The sequence below is a fragment of the Ambystoma mexicanum genome, chromosome 7q (genome assembly GCF_040938575.1).
Source record: "Ambystoma mexicanum isolate Mex_15411 chromosome 7q, UKY_AmexF1_1, whole genome shotgun sequence".
NCBI lineage: Eukaryota > Metazoa > Chordata > Amphibia > Caudata > Ambystomatidae > Ambystoma > Ambystoma mexicanum.
In genome coordinates, this window is record NC_090941.1 from 748,607,886 (window position 1) to 748,629,278 (window position 21,393).

Below are 21,393 nucleotides of genomic sequence, written 5' to 3' on the forward strand. Positions count from 1 at the left end.
GCTTGGCAGCTCCTGGAAAATCTCGCTCAACTATGAAAATTCCAGAATTTCCACACATTACATGCTCAGATGCAGTGGTGGATGTGATGGGTATTTGCAGTCAACCGATACACCACCCTGTTACACAACCTATGATGTTAACGTAGGCCGTATTTCACAATATCATGCTTTTCTACTTAGTGAATCTGTGCCTGTGAACGTATAAGGATTGGCTCTGCTATGTAAAATAGTTGCAGTATTTACTATTATGCTGATGGTATCTATGTACATGTCCGAATGTTTGGCTGTGTTGCAAAAGTCTCCTTATCTGATGGATGAACCCTTGGATGACACTTCCTTTTTGCAACTGGGCATGTTAGACCAAGTTCCTCCACAATTGTGGTCCACACATGCAAATAAAGCTGGACCCATTTTAAACATGAAACAGGTGCATATAACTCTGAACCCAGTGAAATCTCTTCCGTGTATCACGCTTATCCTCTTTCAAGAGGCAGAAGCAGGAATATAGCCACTCACTGAGACTTTACTTCAACAAATAATTATTGTCCCTTCTTATATTCCTTACAATACACCTATTTTACTTGTGAAAAAACATGGCAAGGGAACATATCAATGTGTGCAGGTCCTCTGTGCTGCCAATGCAGGGGTTTTCCCACTTTCCCCGTTGTTCCTATTCCTGCAACCATTTTATCTTATATTCCGGCAACAGCAATACATTTTAAAACAGTGGATGTTTTCTCTATAATTGTGCATCCTGTTAGTCAATAGATATTTGCTTTTATTTTAAAATATATCCAATTCATACTGGCAGGAATTCCACAGAGGTTCGTTGAGAGACTGATTCTTTTCCCAGATTTTAAAATGAGATCTCGATTTACTTATGTTCATAGGAGCGTCTGTCCTGATTCTATATGTTGGCACCCTTCTGCTGTCATCCCCCTGGTTAGAAGCCTTTCAACAAGATTCTTGCAAGGAAAGGCTTCAATTGGGTCAACACCAGTGTATTATCTTGGTCATATCTTCGATGGGAAGACACACCAAACCAAAGCCCAAATTAATGTGTTTGTCCAGATACCCAAACACCTACTCTAAAAACAAAGGATGATTTCTTGGAATTGCAGACTATTGCCGCGCAGTGGATAAGGGGCTGAGCTTTGATTGTAAACATCCTACAGAACCTCACCCCTGAATTGCCTCAGTAGCCCCTTGCACGATACACTGAAGCAGACAAGGCATTTATTAAAATCAAACAAAAGCTGACAAAAGCTCCAGCCTTGGTTTTGCAAGATTATCAAAAGCCATGTATTCTCTATTTTGATGAACGTGATAATTTTTCTTCCGGTAAGTCTTTACTCAAACACATGGTAGCACATTGTCCTACTGCTTATTATAATAATAATGTATGTTAATTTGGCATTTATATAGCGCTCTATATATCATTGGTATGACCTCAAAGCACTGGTAGGTTGAACGCCCTCGGGGACCGCAGTCCAGGTCAGTCGGGACAGTGAGGTGTCATAGGGTGCTTGTGTGCACCGATTATGTGCGCAGCTGATGCTAGGATGCAGCTACCATCAAGCAATCGCATTAGGTGGGGTGGTATTTTGATATCAGTTGAATGTGTGCAGTCTGGAGGATGGACACCAAGACTAGGTTCTGGCTGCGTTAGGCCTGTGTAGCATGCTTATGTGTGCAGCTAGGGCGATTTCCGTGGGGTATAGCTGCGTTTTATCAGAATGTTGGGTGTTCATGAAGTATTGTTTGTATGTGAGCAGCTAGGCAGAATTGGTCTAGGGGTGTAGCTGTGCTCTAATTGCGTGTTGGTGTAGAGGAGACGGTGAGCATAGTGATAAGAGAGGTCAGTGTGAGGTGAGGTTTTGATTGAACGTGCTCGCTTTTCCGGATTTCAAGGGGGCGTTTGCGATCCTCCGATCCTGACAGAGTCAGAGGTTGGAATCACTAGAAAGCGGGCAGAGCTTGATCTTAGGGTGCAAGATGGGAGGTAGGGTATTATCTTCTCTTGTAGCTACCTTGGGCCGATCTAGTGCACTGCTCGGTGGGTAATGCATAGGGTCTTGAAGGTGGCCCTTTGTCCGACTGTGAGCCAGTGGAGGGTACGGAGAGCGGGTGAGATGTGGTCTCTGTGTCCCAGTGCGAGGAGGAGTTTGGCAGCAGCATTTTGGGATCTTTGTAGTTTGTTAAGTTGGTATGCCGGTGCTCCTAGGTATAAGGAGTTGGCATAGTCCAGTCTCGACATAACAATAGACATAACATTGGCGAGTCTGTTGGGGTAGAAGAGTTAGGGAAAAATGCAACTAAGAAGTTTGAGGTGGTAGTGACAGCATTTTGAAATATTATTGATCTGGTGGGAGAGGGTTAGGCCTGAATCCATATTGCAGCCTAGGTTTTTGACTAAATTGGAGGGATGGGGAGGTGGGCCGAGGGAAGGGGGCTGAGAGGGGGCAACCTTGTCTTGTGCCTCTCTCGAGGGTGAACCATCTAGAGTAGTCAGAATTTACCATCACTGATGCCTGGGATGATGTATAGACTGCTTTAACCGCTCTTCTGAATATCGGGCCGAGTCCTATCTTGCGCAATACTGCTTCCAGGAAGTCCCATTCCACTCTGTTATTCTTCGCAGAAGCCCGCCAAAGGACAGCAAACAAAGAAGGCAAACCTGGTTTGCCGCGCAAAGTAAAACACAAAGCAGATGTTAACAAAAAGAAATGGCGACTAAACCCGACCGGACCCAAAATAAAATGTATTTGGTCAAGCGGGTTTATGTTCGAGGCTAATACAATAGCCTAAAACAGTACCACGTTTATATACTATAATCGCTGTAGAAAAGTTAGGGTAGATACCACTGCCACCAGCCAAGTTTTAGTGTTAAGGGAGGGAAACGAGGCTCCAGGAGGTACAGACAAAAAGGGGTCAGAGTTAACCCTTTCCAATACTCCATGTAAGATGGGGTGTACTGGGTCTGTAGTTTAAGTGACCACATAAAGTAAATGGCAACTTTACCTATTTCTGGGGGACAGTAGTCAGCCCCAGAGAAATTGAGTCAAGGGGAAGTCTTAGAGACAACCCTGTGTCACACACACAAGAGGTTGGGCTCCTGGAGTGGTGTGGCTCCAGAGCCCAAGATCACACAAAAAGTAGAAATACACAGGGCAAAACACATGTAAGAGTGGGAAAAAGGTTCACACTTACCAGGTGGAAAGAAAAAAAAAACTGAAATCCAGCAAAGCTGCTGAAGGACTCTACTACGTAAGGGAAATTTAGCCATTAATGAGAATTCTCCCTAACAGACCTCGAGAAGGGAGCTCTTAGTCGAATGGAAAACCGTGAATTACCCTCTCTGGCCAGGAACGCCACTACGTCATCGATGTGCGTATAAAGAGTTCAATGTTCCATGTCCGAGGAAGTGTTCATCCTCCTGAATTTCTGTGAACCAGGAATCTTTCGACGCTTAGGTCCCTTGTTCCTCCATTCCATGTCTCTATTTCTGCTGTCGTCAGGTGCTGAACCTCCTTGTTCTTTGACCAGATCTGCTATACAACTGCTAAAGTTTTATCCGACTTGAGACTTATTGGGCTCCCTTCCCACTTGAAAGTCAGCAAGAAAGGGTATCCCCACCGGTACCGTATTGCCTTATCTTTTAAGAATTTGATTAGTGGGAGACATTTCCTTCTCATGGCCAAGGTAAGAGAGGAGAGGTCTTGCTAGATCGAAATGATGGTTGTATCCATAAGGATCTGCATGCCGCGTCTGGCCTTTTAAAGAACACGAGCTATGTCTGCAAAATTGTGGAATAGGGCCAATATCGTTCTAGGACCTCCTGCCGAGCCACCTGCACGGTGAATGCGGTCGAGTTTGGGTTCATCCACGGAGCCATCCTCGAACAGCAGCTTTAAGAGTGTATTCAAAGTTCTCTTAGATCAGACTGTTTCCCCCTCTCTTTCAGGAACACCAAAAAAGTGAATATTATTGTGTCGCTGCCGGTTCTTGTGATGATGGACTTTCAGGCAAACTTCCTCCTCCCGCATTTCAATGTCAGTGATTCTGATGTCCATTTGTGTTTCCAGTGTGGACAAGGAGGTCTGATTGTGTTCCACCTCCTCAAGTCTCTCCTCCATTTTATCAATCCTGTGGGTTATTTTGTCCATTTTTCCACTGATATCTGCCCGCATACTCTTCATTTCAGATAGTAGGACGGCTACATCAGCCTTAGTTGCAGCGGCTACAGGTCCAGAAGACGCCATCTCGCTGCTGCCACAAGGAGCGTTGTAGGTATGTTATGGAGAGAACTTATACAGAGCAAGTTTCTCTTTAATGTTCATGTGCACAGAGTCCACTGTACTAGAGCCGTTTATGCTGTGGACGAGATGTGGAAGCGCCGCGACGTGCACTCTGTTGTTTTCCTCCTGTGCGGAGTGAAGTGAAACCTAACCTTGCCCTCCTTCTTAAAATGACAAATGTGTTAAGGGAATAAAAAAGGAAAATGGTGTCTTAAAAGAAATGCCAGAATGGCCTCAGTAACAACTCCCTTCCCCAAGTTCAGCTCCACAAAGATGGGGTCCTACGTATCCAGTGGCGTATGACCTTAAGGGCAACAGTTGGGGTGGGTATTCCGTCTTGGGCCCTGCGTCCAGTAAGAAAGACAACAGGGCGTGGTGATTCTTTGCGGTGCCTCAGTGAATGCTTGTCTGTTGCGGACTGTGGGTGACATCCAACAGTGTCACTGAGGGTCGTAAGAGGCTGTGGGAAGCGTGGACTGTGCTCCAGAATGATTTATGTGTGGGTACCCGCGCCATGGATCCAGGATACGGTCCTCCTCCCAGTGGTTCAGTAGAGACGTTTGTAAGGGTGTTGGATGTGTCAGAGTGTTATTTGCCTCTGTTTCGCTGTGAACAGAGGGGGTCTCAGGGTCCTACTTGTGTGGTGGCGTCATTCCATGCTACCCCGTCCACGAACAAACAGATTTGGATGTCTTCAGGCTAGTTCCAGGATTGCAAAGGGCCTAACTGCGTAGGGTGGCCTCTTGGGCAGGGGAGCTGTGGTTCATCGTTCAGGTTATCCGCAGAGGCGAATCCAGGTGAAGGATTGGGGTACCCTAAGTTTCGTATGGGGAGTTCGTCATATACCTGCCTTCCACTGTTGCCCAGAGCAAGGTGTACGGTTCATCACTGTTAGTCACATAAATATACACTGTGGCTCGGCTGCTATAATGCTGCAGCGTCAGCTTCCAGACATGAGCCGCTGCAGCGGTGTTCCAGTGTTTGGGCTAAGACTCCTCACTCCTGATCCCCTTCTATCTCCTCACACACGAGGAAGAGTGGGGGTTTCTGTGCAAACCGACCAGTCAGGGTAGCAGGGGTATCTGTTATTTTACAACGCTGCCTGCCAGATAATAACATGTACACTGGGCGGGTGGTTTCATATTACGCACATCTCGTGTGAGTGTGGCACGTAGCTTGCATCGCGTAATGGTAAGGTCTCCGTGAGAGAAAGCACAACCAGAAGGTCTCCTCTGTGTCTCTTGGTGTCCCTTCGTATCACCACGATGTGTAGTACGTAGTAGTGGAAGGTCCAAATAGGTTTGTGTGTCCCAGTTCAGTTCAAGGCACCAGGGACTAACTAGGGCGGATTGCAGTCCATTACCGCGCCTTCAGACGACTCAGAACGGGCTGCCAATTCTGATGGCAATGCTGCGGTAGTACCCCGATGCCTTTCCCACGCAGCGGGTACCTCTTGCAGCGATTCAAAGTCTTCAGGGGGCGCGCAACAGCTGACTGCCAGCGCTGCACGGGCCGTCTGGGGTCGAGTTGGCTCACCAGACGTCTTCCCGTTGGGACTTCGTTTTATGTGTGAGGCGGGCAGTCAGCCAGCGTACGCCGTACCACAGGCTCACTAGAGCCGCACGCCACCAGGACCAGAGGAAACTCAAAGCAGTGAACTCAGTGTGGGCAGAGCGGCGTGGGGCAGAGGGCTTCTACTAGGTGCATCATCGCAGCGTCTTGGGCATCATGGTTCTTCCAGTGCGGGACACATACTTCTGTGTGAGCTGCAGTCGTGTCGCTTTACCTTATTGTAGTGCTAGGAAATCTGTACGACTGGGCTTCCTAGAGTGCTTCGGTGAAGATCTTCAGTTCGGCTACAGAATCCAACCGCTCTCCTCACGGGTCCAACGTGTGCCGGCAGCGGTTTCACGTTCGTTCAGCTGGAGTATCTGGTGCCGTTATCGTCACACGACGATCTCTATGGGAGTTCCGACCCGATTTTCTACGGGTTTTATTCAGCATGGGTGGGTTGGGCGGGGGGGGGCACTTTCCCACAGCACCTGCTCACTTTTCTGCCACAGGGGGGAGGGGTCCAGAAGTGGGGGCTCAGACCGCTTCAAGGACCTCGGAGGCAGAGCCCACACGGAGGACCAGCAAATACGTGCGCCTCCTGGTGGCCAGTGACATGCATTTTTTAAAGGCTTCTGGGAAGATGCCAGAGGAGAGGGAGTCGTTTAGTATGGTCCTTGCATGTTCTCCTGCACAGGTAGAGGAGAATATTTCTTTATGAACACAGGCGGGACAGGGGTCGAAGGGTGACTCAGAGGGTCTGCTGGCTGATAGTAGGTCAATGAACTCGTCTCTGCAGATGGGTTTGAAAGAGTCGAAGGTTGGTAAAGTGGCAGTTGGGGCAATGGGATCGGGAGGGGTCGGTGTAGGGAGAGGGGTGAGCAAGGACAGTTTGGCAGTTTGGTGTTAAGGGTTGCCATCCTGTCAAGTGCGGTATTGTAGAAATGTAGCGAGAGGGAGTCGCATAGTGGTTGTGTGGGAGTGGATTGGGCAGAGGTGCAAGTAGTTTTCACGCATTCAGAGTTGATTTTGTGGAGTTCTTTGCTGCTGTTGCCACAATTCAGAATTTGTTTGTTCTAATAGGCTTTTTTGGCATTTCGGATCTCGGATTTGTAATTGCGGAGGTGGAGGGAGAACGTGGATCTGCTGACATCGGTTTTAGATGCTCGCCATTTGCATTCAAGATAATTATTTTGTTTTTTGAAAGTCCTCGGGTGGGGCGTGAACCGTTTGGGGGACAGTCCTTGTTAGGCAGAATCCTGTGCAGTGCCCTTAGGGACCACTACACACAATTAAGACTACAAGTGGTGATGCAAGTTCACCTTTGGTAAAAGCCTGTACTACACTGTTAAAGTGGTAGCTGTAGCGGAGCAGCCAGACTTATCTGAAGAGCAAATGAGCAGTAGTAGAGATTACACAAAGGACTACAATTACTGTGACTCAAGCAAACACTGACTCAAGGTTTTTGGTTAAAACGTAAAAAGTACATTTATTTTAATCCATCTGTTCACAAAACGCTTCACTTCTATTAAATTAAAACCACACTTTAAATACACTACACACAACCAATTCCCCTTGTGCAGAACAATTCGAGGTAAGTACCTTTGGTTTTGACAGACCAGTGTTATGAAACAAAGACGTTACCGGAGGTACAGACGCGAACACTTTTTGACAGTAATGACAGTTCGGTCTTGCTAAAGATAAGCGTACCCGCGGGAAGAAATGTTACCGGAGTTAAAACACACTTAGCACACAAATCAACACAAGAGAGCTGGGGATAAAAATCATAGGCAATACTTTTGTCAAGACAGATAGAATCAGAGGACACTTTCCTACAAGTGAATAAAAGTCAATAGGCCTGCGCCAGTGTCAAGTGGAACAGGGTTCCTGTTGCTGAGGATCACACAGATAGTATAGTTCACGATTCGATATTGCCAGGAGTACTTGGATATTGTCAACAGAGGAAGTAAAAGTTATAAGAGGGAAGGAAGACAAGGGCAAGCCTTGGATGAGGAAAAAGGGTTCACCCCAATTCCTCGAAGGTGGACACAGTACCTTATTCGGCTGAAGAAGAACTGGTGCTATGGCAGTTGTTCCTGGAAGTTCCTGCAGACTCACGGTTCCTGGAGCTTCAGTTGTGGAGACAAGGAGGACGACGTCTGGAGCGATCTTCACTACCCAGGGATGAAGCCAGCAGCAGCAACCGCAGCGGTGAATAAAAGGTGCACTCCTTAAAAACACCAGAGGCTCTTCAGATGGCTGTCCGGGCCACTACAGCAGTGTGCAGCGATTTCGACCAAGAAGAGGATCCTCTGCCTGTGGAAGATGAGCTGGTTGATCGCACCAGGCTCAAGGGAAGACTCCGGACTGGATCTTCTCTTGTCGTTGAAGGGTAGATAGCTCAGGACTGCAGCAGGGCTCCACCGGGACTCGGTAAGTGCAGAAGCCGTCTTCTTCTCCGCTTCTCTTCGGTTCCTTGCAGTTCCAGTGGCGACTCCGACTTCCAGCCCAAGAGTCCTGCCTTTTATGCAAAAATCCCTCATTCACACAGCCTGGCTGTCAATCACACAGCAGGGGGGTTGTCCGGCCCGGACAACCGCTCCGGCCAATGGACGCAAAGTGCGACTTGGGTATCGAAGGAAACCCTGTGCAGGGGTTGACTACACCCCTCCCTCACATTCAGCCCACGTAGACACCCAGGCGCCAAGAGGAGGGCTTCTTGGGAGAAGCCCACCAAAAGACGGTGAACAAAGAAGGCAAACCTGGTTTGCTGCGCAAAGTAAAACACAAGAAGGACTTTAACAAAAAGAAATGGCGAATAAACCCGACCGAAGCCAAAAGAAAGAGTATTTGGTCAAGCGGGGTTTATGTTCAAGGCTGATATAATAGCCTAAAACAATACCACGTTTATACACATTAGTAAAGTTAGGGTAAATACCACTGCCACCAGCAGTGTTTTACTTTGCACGGCAAACCAGGTTTGCCTCCTTTGTTCACTGTCTTTTGGCGGGCTTCTGCTCAGAAGTCCGCCTGGGTGTCTAGGTGGGCTGAATGTGAGGGAAGGGTGTAGTCACCCTCTGCACAGGGTATCCTAGGAAACCAAAGTTGCAATTTTGCCGTGATTGGCTGAGGTGGTTGTCCGGCCCGGACAACCCCCCTGCAGCGTGATTGACAGCCAGAGAAGATCTAGTCCGGAGTCTTCTTCCCTTGAGCTTGGTGGGCATAACCAGCTCATCTTCTACAGCCAGAGAATCCTCTTCGTGGTTGAAATCACTGCACACTGCTGTAGTGGCCCGGATAGCCATCTGAAGAGCTTCTGCTATTTTTAAGGAGTGCACCTTTTTATTCACAGTCGCTGTTGCCGGCTTCAGCCCTGTGTGGTGCAGACCCCTCCAGACGTCCTCCTTCGGATCGAAGCTCTAGGAACCAAGGGCCTGCAGGAAACTACCAGGAACAACTGCTGTGGCACCAGCTTCTTCCTTGAATAAGGAACTGTCTTCTGCTCGAGGAATTTGGGTGAATCCCTTTTCTTCTTCTCCAAGGCTTGCCCTTGTCTTCCCTCCTTCTTATAACTTTTGCTTCCTCTGTTGACAATATCCAAGTACTCCTGGCTCAGCCGAATCGTGAACTATCTGACTGGGTGATCCTCGACAACAGGAACCCGGTTCCACTTGACACTGGCTCCGGCCTATTGACTTTTGAATTTCTATCTAAGAATGTTCTCTGATTCTGTCTGACTTGACAAAAGTATTGGCTATGATTTTTGCCCCGAACTCTCTCTGGGTATCTCAGGTGCTAAGTGTGTTTTTGCCCCGGTAACATTTCTTGCCGCGGATACGCGTTTCTTTAGTAAGACCGAACTGTCATTACTGTCAAAAAGTGATCGCAAGTGTATTCCCTGTAACGTCTTTTGTTTCATAACACCGGTCCGCTAAAACACAGGGTACTTACCTTGAAGTATACTGCACAAAGTGAATTGGTTAGTTTTAGTATATTTTACGTGTGGTTTTCGAATTTTAGAAGTGTCGTGTTAATAACAACTGGTTTAAAAATAAATGTACTTCTATTTTTTTACCTGAAACCTTGAGTCAGTGTTTGCTTGAGTCACAGTAATTGCGGTCCCTTTGTGTAATCTCTGCTACTGCTCATATATTCTTGAGATAAGCCTGGCTGCTCCGCTACTGCCACCACTTTAACATAGTAGTACAGGCTTGTACCAAAGGTAAAACTTGTATTGCCACCTCTAGTCTTAATTGTGTGTAGTGGTCCCTAAGGGCACTGTACAGGATTCTGCCTACCAGTATGAATGGGGTATGTCTGTGGGCGGGGATCGAGAAGGGGCTGAGGGGGAGGGAGAGGGCGACATGGGAGGTAGGGGGCGCAAGGATTGCATGTTAGTGGAGGAGTGCTCATGATGTTTGGAGCACAAGAGAGCTCCTCTGGCTTGTGAGTTTGATATTGGACTGGGAGTGAGGGATTGTTCTCACTAGATGCTATCGGGAAGATGGATGGAGGTTTGTTTGGGTGGGTTGAGGGGTACTCAAGATGTTTGGAGCGCCTCTGGCTTGTGAGTTTGATATTGCGCCTGGTGTATGGACGGGGAGTCTGGTTTTGTTCTAACTAGATGTTTGAGGGAATTGTAACGCTTACCTCTGGTGCCCTGCAGGAGTCCCTGGCTCGGATCACAGGAAAGGTGTGCAAGGGAAGATGGTGTGTCTGGTACACGATGCTGATCCAAACCACTACTTCCCCACTGATCACGCTGATGGCAAATGCCCAGCACACAGTGTGAGCGGGAGCGGTTTGGTTAGATTCCACTCTGCTGATGCGATGGGCCTTGTATTTGAGCATAGAGGCAAACAAGTGGACAATATTAGGGCCTATTACTCTCCTTTCCACCTTCATCTCCTTTCCTTAACCCTAAAGGGTCATTTAGTGGAGGTCAGGGCTCACCTTGTGGTAAACGGTATGCTTCCTCAGGGTGATATCCATTTTCCAGTTACTTCACTGGATGGTAGTGGCCCAGGCCTGCTGTGGCGCACAAGACGCTTCCTGTTGGTGTTTTTGTTAAGGTAAGTAAAGTCTTTCCTTATGGCTCAAGGGTGTTTGTGAAGGTAAGTAATGTCTTTCCTTATAGCCCAAGGCCAAGTCAAAAATGTTCATAACGGGACAATTCCATTAAGTGTATGGTGGTTTCTACTGTATGACTGCACACGCGATGCGCGTTGTCATACGCGTCGCCTTTGATCCTTTGTTTTCCCTTTCAGTGCGGCGGGCAGTCCACGGCGAATATCCGGAATGCTGCTTTGATGCGGATGACAATGCAGTGAGCTCTCAACTGTGAAGAACCGGAATGCAAGCTGCAGAAGAATGCCAGCGGTGTGCAGGTGCAGAGACAAAACGCTGCTTATACTGCACGGGAGACCAGAGAACTGCCAGCTGTTCAGGCATGGATACAAGTGCAAAGTTAAAGAGCTCCGGGTGGATCGGAAACAAGCAGAGATGCAGTAACTCACTTTCTGTCTTTTCCTTTGCAGGTGTTCAGACATTTGAAGCTCCGACATGTAGCTCCCGATGTCAGCATTCTCCCGTTTAGGTAAATTCAGCAAAGAAACGCTGAGGAGCTTGCATCCTGGTCGTTTTCAGTCTGCCGAGGCAAAGACAATACCGGCACATGGAAGCAGGAATCACGGGCAAGCGTTACACGACTTGCTCATGAAGAAGAGGAAACGCTAAGCATTGGCAGCGGCTCAGGGTGGGTCTTTTATAGTCCTGGCCTGCACCTCCCCACTAGACCACCAGGAATACTTGCAGTAGGGACAGCGTGGGTGCCATCTTGGTTCCCAGGTTCTGTCTATACTTGCCAGCCATGTTGGCAGGGGCGATTACAGTCCAAGTACTGTTGCTCACGCCATCCAGCCACCCTCAATGTCCATAACTTATCAATGTTATCTGAATGTCCTTGATAGCCCAATGATGACTTGGGTCGTGTTTGGTTAAGGTTCATGGCAGCACTCCCCTCCAAAGCCCAACCCGCAAGGAAAGCTATCCCTGGTCCGTATCTTTTTTCTTCTTCTTTATTTGTTTATAGTTTTTACAAACTTTTACAAAATAATTTTTTTTTAAAATACACATTAAAAAAAAAGCTTACAATTTCCTGATTAGGATACATTTTTCACATAGATCCTCGTTATTTAATACTTGATCTATAGTTCAAAATGTATTTAATCTATTTTACACACATGTTCTACAAAAGCTAAAACACTTAATCTCATTGACATTGAATCCCCATGTAACATTTTTGTCCATAGAAGATCTCTCAATAGCCACACATTATAGATAAATTCTTCAAAATACTTTTCTCTTTCAACTAGTAACTCCGGGCATTCCGACATCATAGACTTTCCAATTTATCCTTATCTTTACAATATCTGCATGTGCCCAAGTCCCCAACATATTTAAACCTTATGCTTTTTATTTGATTAGTCGATAAAACATTAATTCGAAATCTCATAAAACCGATTTTCATTTTTTCTACTTGAAAATTTCTTTAAATAAGGTTCCAATTCAGTAACTCCTTTTCCAGCTGTCAAAACTTGCGCATTTAGTTTTGAGTTACAAATTATGAACCTGTTTTTTTCCCAATCATTCACCTTATGTTTTTCCTTTACCATATTCGGTTTTTTCCCATTAATTCCATTGTCATACATATTTCCTTAAGAACAATTTGGCATTCCATCCTTAAATTCGTAATAAACCCATCCGTGTCATTCACTCTAAGCTGATGATACAGTATTCCTTCTTTGGAAAATTTGCATTTACTCAAAAGGCAGAGTTTCTTCCACTGTATCATACTAACGAGAGATTGTATGCCCAATTCATACCTTATCACCTCAATGGGGATACATTTAGGTAAAAAATACAGTATTGATCTCCAAATTCTGCTTTCAACAATTCTATATTCTGTATCCATCGTTTTTGGCCAAAATTCAGTTCCATACATGATTGTCGGGAGAACCTTACTTTTGTAAAATTCTCTACTAGGTTCTATAGAAAATGTACCATATTTATTATCCACTCTCTTCATTTGGTTTAGCATACACTTTACTTTTGAGTGGAGGTAGTTTACCAAAAAGATTTTACTGTACTTCCCCACTACTGGATAGCCCAAGAATTGAACATTTTCTTTGACTGCCAATTTATTATTTTCCCAGTTCACACACGAAATTCATTTTCCAGGTCTTCTCCCTCCTTTTGTAAGTTTGGTTACAACTGACTTACTTGAGTTGATCTTTAGCTGAATTCTCAACATATATTTACCAAAGGTTGTTATTAGTCTTTGCAGACCAACAGGTGTGGTATGTATGAGAAGGAAATCGTCTGCGTAGCTAACCCAACTAATTTTCAAGGTCCTGATCTTGGGGGGAACTAATGCTGATGTTTCCAACGCTTTACCAACCCCTGCAACATACATGATATATAAAGTAGGACCCAATATACAACCCTGCCTTATACCATTCTCAATACTGCATTCTCTTGAAAGAAGTCCTTCTGAGTCTAGCCTTATTTGAGTTTTAGATTCATTATGCAAAAATATGATGATGTCTAACAGTCCCTTACGGATTCTATAGCTGTCCAGCCTCTGCCACAATAAGTTTCTATTTACGCAGTCAAAAGCTTTGCTTAAATCTATTGATGCTACATAAATAGGAGAATCTCTGGATTCCCAAGCCAAGGTCTGTAAACATTTTATTAAGAGACCTCCACAATCGGTCCCCATATTTTTGCGGAAACCTATTATTCTAGAATCTAAGAGGGAATTTTCTTCTATCCAGTCATTAATGCTTTCTAGTATGAAGGATGCAAATATTTTTGAATCTGAATCCATTATACTTACTTAGGGTTCTGTAATTTTCTGGTTCAATCCTCAAACCCCTTTTAAAAATAGGTACCATGTATGATAACTTACAAGATTCAGGGATTGATTGTGATTCTATTATATCTAGATATTGAACATAAAGGATCTTGGCCCACAATTGGGGAGCTTTCTTCAGGACATTGTTTGTAGGTTTATTTGGTCCTGGAGCTCTTGAGGGATTAGATTTATTTATCTTTTCCTCAATTTGATCAATGGTGAATTCTAAATCCCACTTTACTGTTTTCTGGACATATGCTCCCACATTTTCAGCTGTATACATTTGTTTGATATATTTTATCCAAACATCCTCCGCTATGGGCTTTGTCATTTTGCTCTGATTATTCTCCTCTTTTTTATTTATCAACTCCCAAAAGGCCCTTGTATTTTTTCCCTGTAAGCTTTCTAGCATCTTTTCTCCGTCTAACTGATGTATTCGAAGACGTTCCAATTTTAACCAGTTATTGTACTTTTGCTTTCATTTCCTAATTGTTTCAACTCTGTTCATTGCTATTTCAGTACTTTTACCAATTTTTACTTATTTCCCTTCTTAATTCATTTTTTAAAATTCTTATTTCAATAGAATATTCATGCTTATGTTTTTTATTAGGGATGTCCGGAGAAATTATGGTACCCTCAACTGCTGTTTGCAAGTATTCAGGGAAACCCTTTACAGAGTATCTCACAATCTTCTCTTCTAAATTACAGGCATTGAATTCCGCTTGCATGCACACATTAAAGTCATTCACTTTTTTCTCAGACCACCGCACACGATTACCCCTACAATTCACACTTAAGTTCTTCAGATTCATCTTTCTGATATTGAGGTTATTATGATGCCAATCTATTTCAAGCAATAACATTGCGTGGTCGCTCACAATTGTTTCTTTCACTTGAAAGTTTCTGACTTTTACAGCAACATTAATAGACAGAAATATAAAGTCAATTTCTGATTTTACACCTCTTGCAGCCCAGGTAGCTCTCTCATTTTCAAGCCGTTGCAGTCCCCAGCCCGCAGCCCAACTCATCCACATACCTCCTTCTACCTTCTTTCTTTTACTCTTTGCAATGTTTTGGTAATCAGTCAAAAAACAGTACATTATTTCTACTTCTTCCAAATTACAGCTTGCATTTAAATCCCCTGCGAGTACTATATTCACATATATATAGGTCTAACTTGGCAGGTATTTCACTAAGATTGGAATCAAAAGATCTATACACATTCAGCAGCAGTAAGACCTCTTTATTATGGCCCAATGTACTCATCCATCCCGTTCCTAGTATCTCACCCTCAATATTCCACTATTTAAATTTCTGCATCCCCTTTTCTTTTTTAAATAGAGTTGTTATCCCTCCTTTAGGTCTACAAGTATTTCCTTTCTTTGCCAGGATGCAAGCTGTTTCAAAGCCATCCCATATGAGCTTTTCTGTTAACCATGTTTCCTGTATAAATAAAACATTAGACAATTTGAGTACTGAGCAGATCTCACTGTAACCTATTAAGTGTTCGTTTCCCCTAGAAATCCAACTTAAGATTTTCAAGCTCCCTACACGTCTAAAGTGGTTGGCTTAGAGCTCGTAAGGGTGCGATTGATTCTGGTAGTAACTCAGCTACTTGCAACAGTTTCACATTTTCGTTTCTATCTATTTAGTTGGCCACCTGTCTTTGTGATTTTTCCCCGTTCCACCTTATTCCCTTTTTCTCTTCCATTGCTACTTTTTCTTTTTCCCAGGGGCTAATATCGTAGCCGAATCTGTGAAGGCTCTCCGCCTCCTTCATTATGATATTTCTTACCAAAGGATGACCAATCTGATGTAATCATACCTCCACGCATGAATGTAGTCTACCAATTCTATATCTGCAGATGTTATTAATCTTAATTCAGGAATTTCTTCAAATAACTCCAACATTTTCCTCCTATTCAATGAGATCGGCCCTCCTTCATCAAACAAGTATTGTAATATCAGGCCTGGTGCATCCGGATATTTAGGTTTTCTGAGCTCCGTAGCAACTATTCCATGCATTCCTTCCCACCCACCATTCAACAAGTCATTGTTGCGTGGTGGGTGCTCCTCCCTTTCTTCTACTCTTCTACTTCCTACTTTATATTCTTCGCCACCCTCTACTCTCTTTTCCATATACTGATTATTCGCTTTTCTTGTCATTTGCTGCGGTACCCTATTGTTCTTTTCCTTCAGAATCTCCATTACTATGTTTCTAACATTTTCTTCCACAGTAGTCTTCCCAGATTCTTTTTCTTTTTCCTCTTGTATTTTACAGCTACTTATTTCATTTTTGTATCGCTACCTTTCGGGTATCTGTAGTCATCTTCTTTATTTTCCTCCCCACTTATTTCCCATATGCTCTCTCTCCTAGTACTTTAGGGGTCGTCTACTGTTGTTTCGGTGATACTTGTATAGAAGATCTAAGTGTTTCAAACTTTGGTCTTTCCTCAATACTTCGTAAATGCGCTTTAAACATGTCATACAAGGGCCTTCCCTCGTTAACTTTATTGGGTATTTTGTTTGGCTTACTCTCACTGTGTGCATCTTTCAGCATAATATCTGAATTTGCCTGCATAAATCTTCCTTCTTGTACATTGTTTTGTGTTTTATTGGCCTTTTTCCCCTTAAGTGCGTCCCTCAATCTTATATCGGAGTTTACATAGTTGGATTCATTCTCAGTAACATTCCCTTCCTCAGACACACCTTTACTTCCCTCATCATCATTTTCTTTTATAACATCTTCTCCCGTGAGTCCCTTTCCTATAGTTCGCAGGAATGTTAGTGAAGATGCCTTCCCTGATTTCAATTCTTCCGCTTTTAGCACTTTCAACCGTTACCACCTTTAGTTCACCCTCCTCCCTGTCCTTATCCATATTTGTGTTGGCCTGTTCTTCAATTATATGTGTTACCTCCCTTGTGTCATATGTATCATGGTCACTCCGGTTGTATTCTTTGGTTAAATCCTTAACATTTGTGGGCCCTTTTCCTTTATTCACTTCTCCAACAAGGTCTACCTTGTTATCTTGCACAATCACATCCATCACATTTCCACTCTGAGCTTCCAGCCTATTTATTCTCTCGGATCTGAGCTCCAAACTAGCAGTTTGTTGGGTAATTTCCTTATGTAACCACTCTTTTAATTCACACAGGGTCACAATAATAAAGGTCCTTTCCCTGCTTCCAGTATTTGAGTTTATATCGTTCGGCCAATCTCTTTCCAATTGATTTCTTTGATGGCCCTCCAAAGGACCCCCCATCATTGCAAGTTGTGTTATTCTTCCTTTTGTAAATATAAGAGGGGTATCTGCCATGGGACTGGTTTGAGGTTCCGTGTACATTGTCCCAGCACCTAACCCTTCCACACTTCCCTTAAGTTGTTCACCCCACCCCCCATCATCCTCAAACAGTAATTGTGATTGAGCCGGTTCCAATTCCTCACATTCTCCTATTACTCCCTCCATTTCATCAACAATTTTAACAAATTCGACATCTGTGCTATGTGGGGGTTCACTTTCTGCACAGTCTTCCTTATGACTGTTACTTCTTTGACATGGGGAAGGTGGTAGGGGCATAGCCAGGGCCTTTAGCATTGTACTTCTCCTAGTGGTGAAAACGGTGGTTCCTTGTGCTACTTCCTTTCTTGCACATATAACCTTTTTCTTCATACCTGCTCCTTATATCCAAGTCTTGTTTTATATTATCAACAAGTTTCACCTTCTAACATGTCTATATTAACAGAAGTAACAGAAGTTAACAGAAGTATGTAAAGCTCAGGAACAGCCACTAGCACATTTCCCTTATGAGGGGGTTGCTACTAATTACCTGTGTGACTTAGCCGAGGAAGCACACCTATAAATTACATCACTGTTCCCCAAACTTATAAATACTTTTAGTCAAAATCACATATTCTCTGGGTCAGATATATGTAATGTACGTCGTATACAAGGTTATGGGCGTTCACAATTGTTTGTGCAACATTCGAAGTGTACAATCATTTAAGTACCATCATTTTTGTGAACACAGGACAAAAAATAAGAAAACTATTTTCAAATGGCAATTGCATCTAATAGCAAATGCTATTTTGCTCTATGCATGCAGTTCGCAATTAGTTCCAATTGCAGATGCGACAAACGGATATACCGCTCTTTACTCCATATAAAGGCCGCTAGGATATGCAACACGTCAGGTTATTTCCTAATGGCATCTGACACAAGCAAAGAAACGTTTTTTCTCAAAAGCAGCTCAAATAAGCAAAGGCACAATGTTCACGTTTACCATATACATCCATGCCTAATTTGCGCATTCACTCCCTGTTTGTGAGGAGAAATAACGTTAACAGCTCCTCACTCTGCCTCGTGATAGCGGCGGTAATGTGGAGTCACACAGAAATCCCAATTTCAATGTTCATCTACTTAGCATTGTATACACATCCGCTCCCATTATTTCAACTTAATCCGTCTTCCTAGTGTTTATAGCCCATGTGTCCTTTGTTGTTCAGGCATTTTAAAAGCCGTACAACAACAATTCTGAGCCACTGTGACGCAGGCTCAATATATCAGCTTCCACAAGTAAACTGCCCACAGCACTGTATCCGTACCATTTGCAGCGCAGTAGCGGGACGTAATTTGTTCACAATTTACTCAATACCGTTTTTTGGCAGCTCAATAGTAATTTTTTTAGGCCGCCTACCTCTCGTATATAATCCACGTTTCCGCACCGCTGACCCCTGCTTATTTCAATGACTCCTAATGTGCCTTCCTTACAGAAAAAGGTATTTTCCGTGTTTCAAGGCTAATATCTAGAAGGTTGTGCCTCCTTCTCCCTGTGCCTGGCGAACAGGCAAAGAGGCACTTCTGGGCACTTCTTGGTGCGCGCGCACTGGACTTCTTAAAGGATTCTGGGAGCTGGTGGGCGGGGCTTGTCCTTAAAGCAGTATATTGAGTCCACGTTGAATTCAAACAGCTCTCTCCTGGTCCAGCTGTCTCCCCAGGCAAACAGGCACTTCTGGGCACTCCCTGGTCCGTGTCTGTTTGGGTTGTTACGATGGTGACATGCAAACAAGCGTGCTGCATGTATGTTAGCTGGCTCTCAAGTCCTATCCAACACACCGTACCCTTTCCGATCGAAAAGATAATAAAGATTTCTTCATATGATCTTGGAATCTAAAATGTCCCTGACTTCGTACTCAATGTCGTCTCCCTTTGTTTCTACAGGTGGGGGTCTGGTTGTGGTCTCCCTGGTGCCTGCTTTCACTGGGTTCAAGAAGGATACATGAAAAAACGGATGGATGGGTAAGGAGGATGGTAGCTCCAGTTTGACTGCGACTGGGTTGATAATGGATACGATGGGATATGGGCCAACATACTTGGGATGAAACCGTTTTGGTCCTGAATATGTTTAGTAGCGAGCCACACCTTATCCCCTATCTGATAGGTAGGCACCTCTACTCTTTTTTTTGTCTGCAAAATGTTTCTGAGCTGTCTTTGAGTCTTGGAGGGTTTTGACAGCTTTTGTCATGGTTTCTTTAATTCTCTTAGGCAAAGATGTTATGGCTGGCATTTCCAGAGGTGCAGGAGCTGTAGTACGAGGGTCCCTTCCATGCACAAAAAAGAAAGGCGAGAAACCAGTGGAACTATGGATAGAGTTGTTGTAAGCATATTCCGCTGCCCATAGGAGATCAACCCAACTCGTGTCTGCTTGGATGTCAGATACCTGCATTCTGCTCTCACTCCTGGCCAATTGGTTAGGGATTTCTGCACCACAAATGGGACCAGACAAAAATCTTCACCAAAATTGCTGTCATTTTTGGATTGTTTTTCAGGGTACCCATCGCAAGTGTTCCATTCTGCACTGAGATGGTGTCCTCACATCTGCATCACCAATATCCCATTTCCTGTTTTTTCCTCACTTTACTTGCACACAAGAACAATGTTTTTGGTCCTCTCCATCTTTTTTATTTGACCTTTGCCATTTATTTGCCCACTTGGAAGGGTCCTGCTTTCCCATTTTGCCAAATGCGACTATTTTGTTTTCCAAACACCGCCTCCTTCTACAGCAAGTACCGATGATATAAGCATTCGGGCAACGCATCAAATACACTAGGAAGTCATCTGCGGCAGGCATCATTCTTCAGGTGACACTTAGAGAGCCTGTTTCCTCTATTTGGGGAATTATCAATCAGGAAGTTGTTGAAATGTCTGTGCTAGGTTTTACCCATGGTCCATGAGAACATCTCTCCCCTCCATCAACATAACAAGTAGTGCAGCCAACAGGTGGCAAGTGCGAGTGTTAGAAGTGCAGACAACAAGTGTCTAATAAGTGCAGGAAAGGGGACTGTAAGGTTACAGATACAGACCACAAGTGCAGGGGGTGCCAGGAGGCAGTGCAGGTATGCAACTGGACAGGAAGGGACCTGGGCCCGAATTTAGAGGGTAGCCATGTGACCAGTGCAAGTGTCAGACATGAGATCAGCAGGGGAGAGGAAGAGAAGGCAGAAGCAAAGAGGAAGGTCTTGAGGTGGTTCCGGAACCAGAGATGGGGGAGGGGAACGTCACTGGTTTTTCGCCTTACCCCTCTATTTCACGGTATCTAGGGGTCTCCTCCATTCACACACGGTTCCGATGTCGATTTCTCTTGGTTTTATTTCGTTTAGAGGTCATAAAATGCTCCTAATCATCTCTTTGGTCCCAGTGTGGAGCGACATTTCAGGCAACCATTGCCCTCTGCGCCCCCCTGGTGGTCTCCCTGAAAACAGTTTAAATGATGGCCCCATTTCCTTGCAGGAGCTTGAGCTGCAGGGAAATTAATGTGGCGCTAGTCTGTATTGGAGGCGCTGCACAAGCATTACAGGAGTGTGCCCCACTGATGTCTGAGTGCACTTGCCGAGCAAATGATAGAGGAAAATGTATTGCGCATCCGATTTCTAAGCAGGTGCTTTCTACAAGCGACAAAGATATTGATTTCCTTTGATACATGCTTTTTCTCACTCGTGTCAAATTCTCTTAGAGGGACAGCATTTATATACTCTTCTGCTGGCAAAATTCAAAGTGGTTCTTTTGGGGCATGGGGAATTAGTTTTCTATATTGTTTCAGACTATCAGGCGCCATCATCCATAACTGGCCTCATGTGTCAGTCTTATGTCTTGGAGAAGGGACCATGTGTGGTGATCCTCCCAATACACACCTGGGCCCATCAACCACTAGTTCAAGGAGGCAGCTGGACCCTTGATCACTCAACCAGAAAAACTCAGGGTTATGCAGAGAACGTCTTCACACTTAAATTCCAGAATATAACTCAGAATGTACTGTGGGTCGGTGATGTGACTGCCTTGCACCCAATATAGGGATGTCAAACTGTGCAAGCTCTATGAGGTAACAACTATATGAGGTTAGGAAGATTCCTGTACAAACCTAGAACATTTGAATGTTTGTAGAAGAATTTTACACCAGGGATTTATTATGAGGGTATTTATTGAATGCAGACCTAGCTTTGGGAAGCAATAGAGCACTTTATAAATCATATGGGGAAGGACACAGTGTGGGAAGCGGAGACACAAGGGGTTGAGAAGCTAACAACTGAGAAGGAGGGCGGTCAATTTGGCAGTCAGGAATCTACAAGCAACC

At 44.5% G+C, this 21,393-nt stretch overlaps 1 protein-coding gene across 2 annotated transcripts in view; it reads right to left on the reverse strand.

The window, feature by feature from the left end:
• The window catches only part of ATM (ATM serine/threonine kinase), a 3,046,976-nt gene that overhangs the window by 1,388,743 nt on the left and 1,636,840 nt on the right, over window positions 1-21,393 (reverse strand). The window lies entirely within an intron of this gene.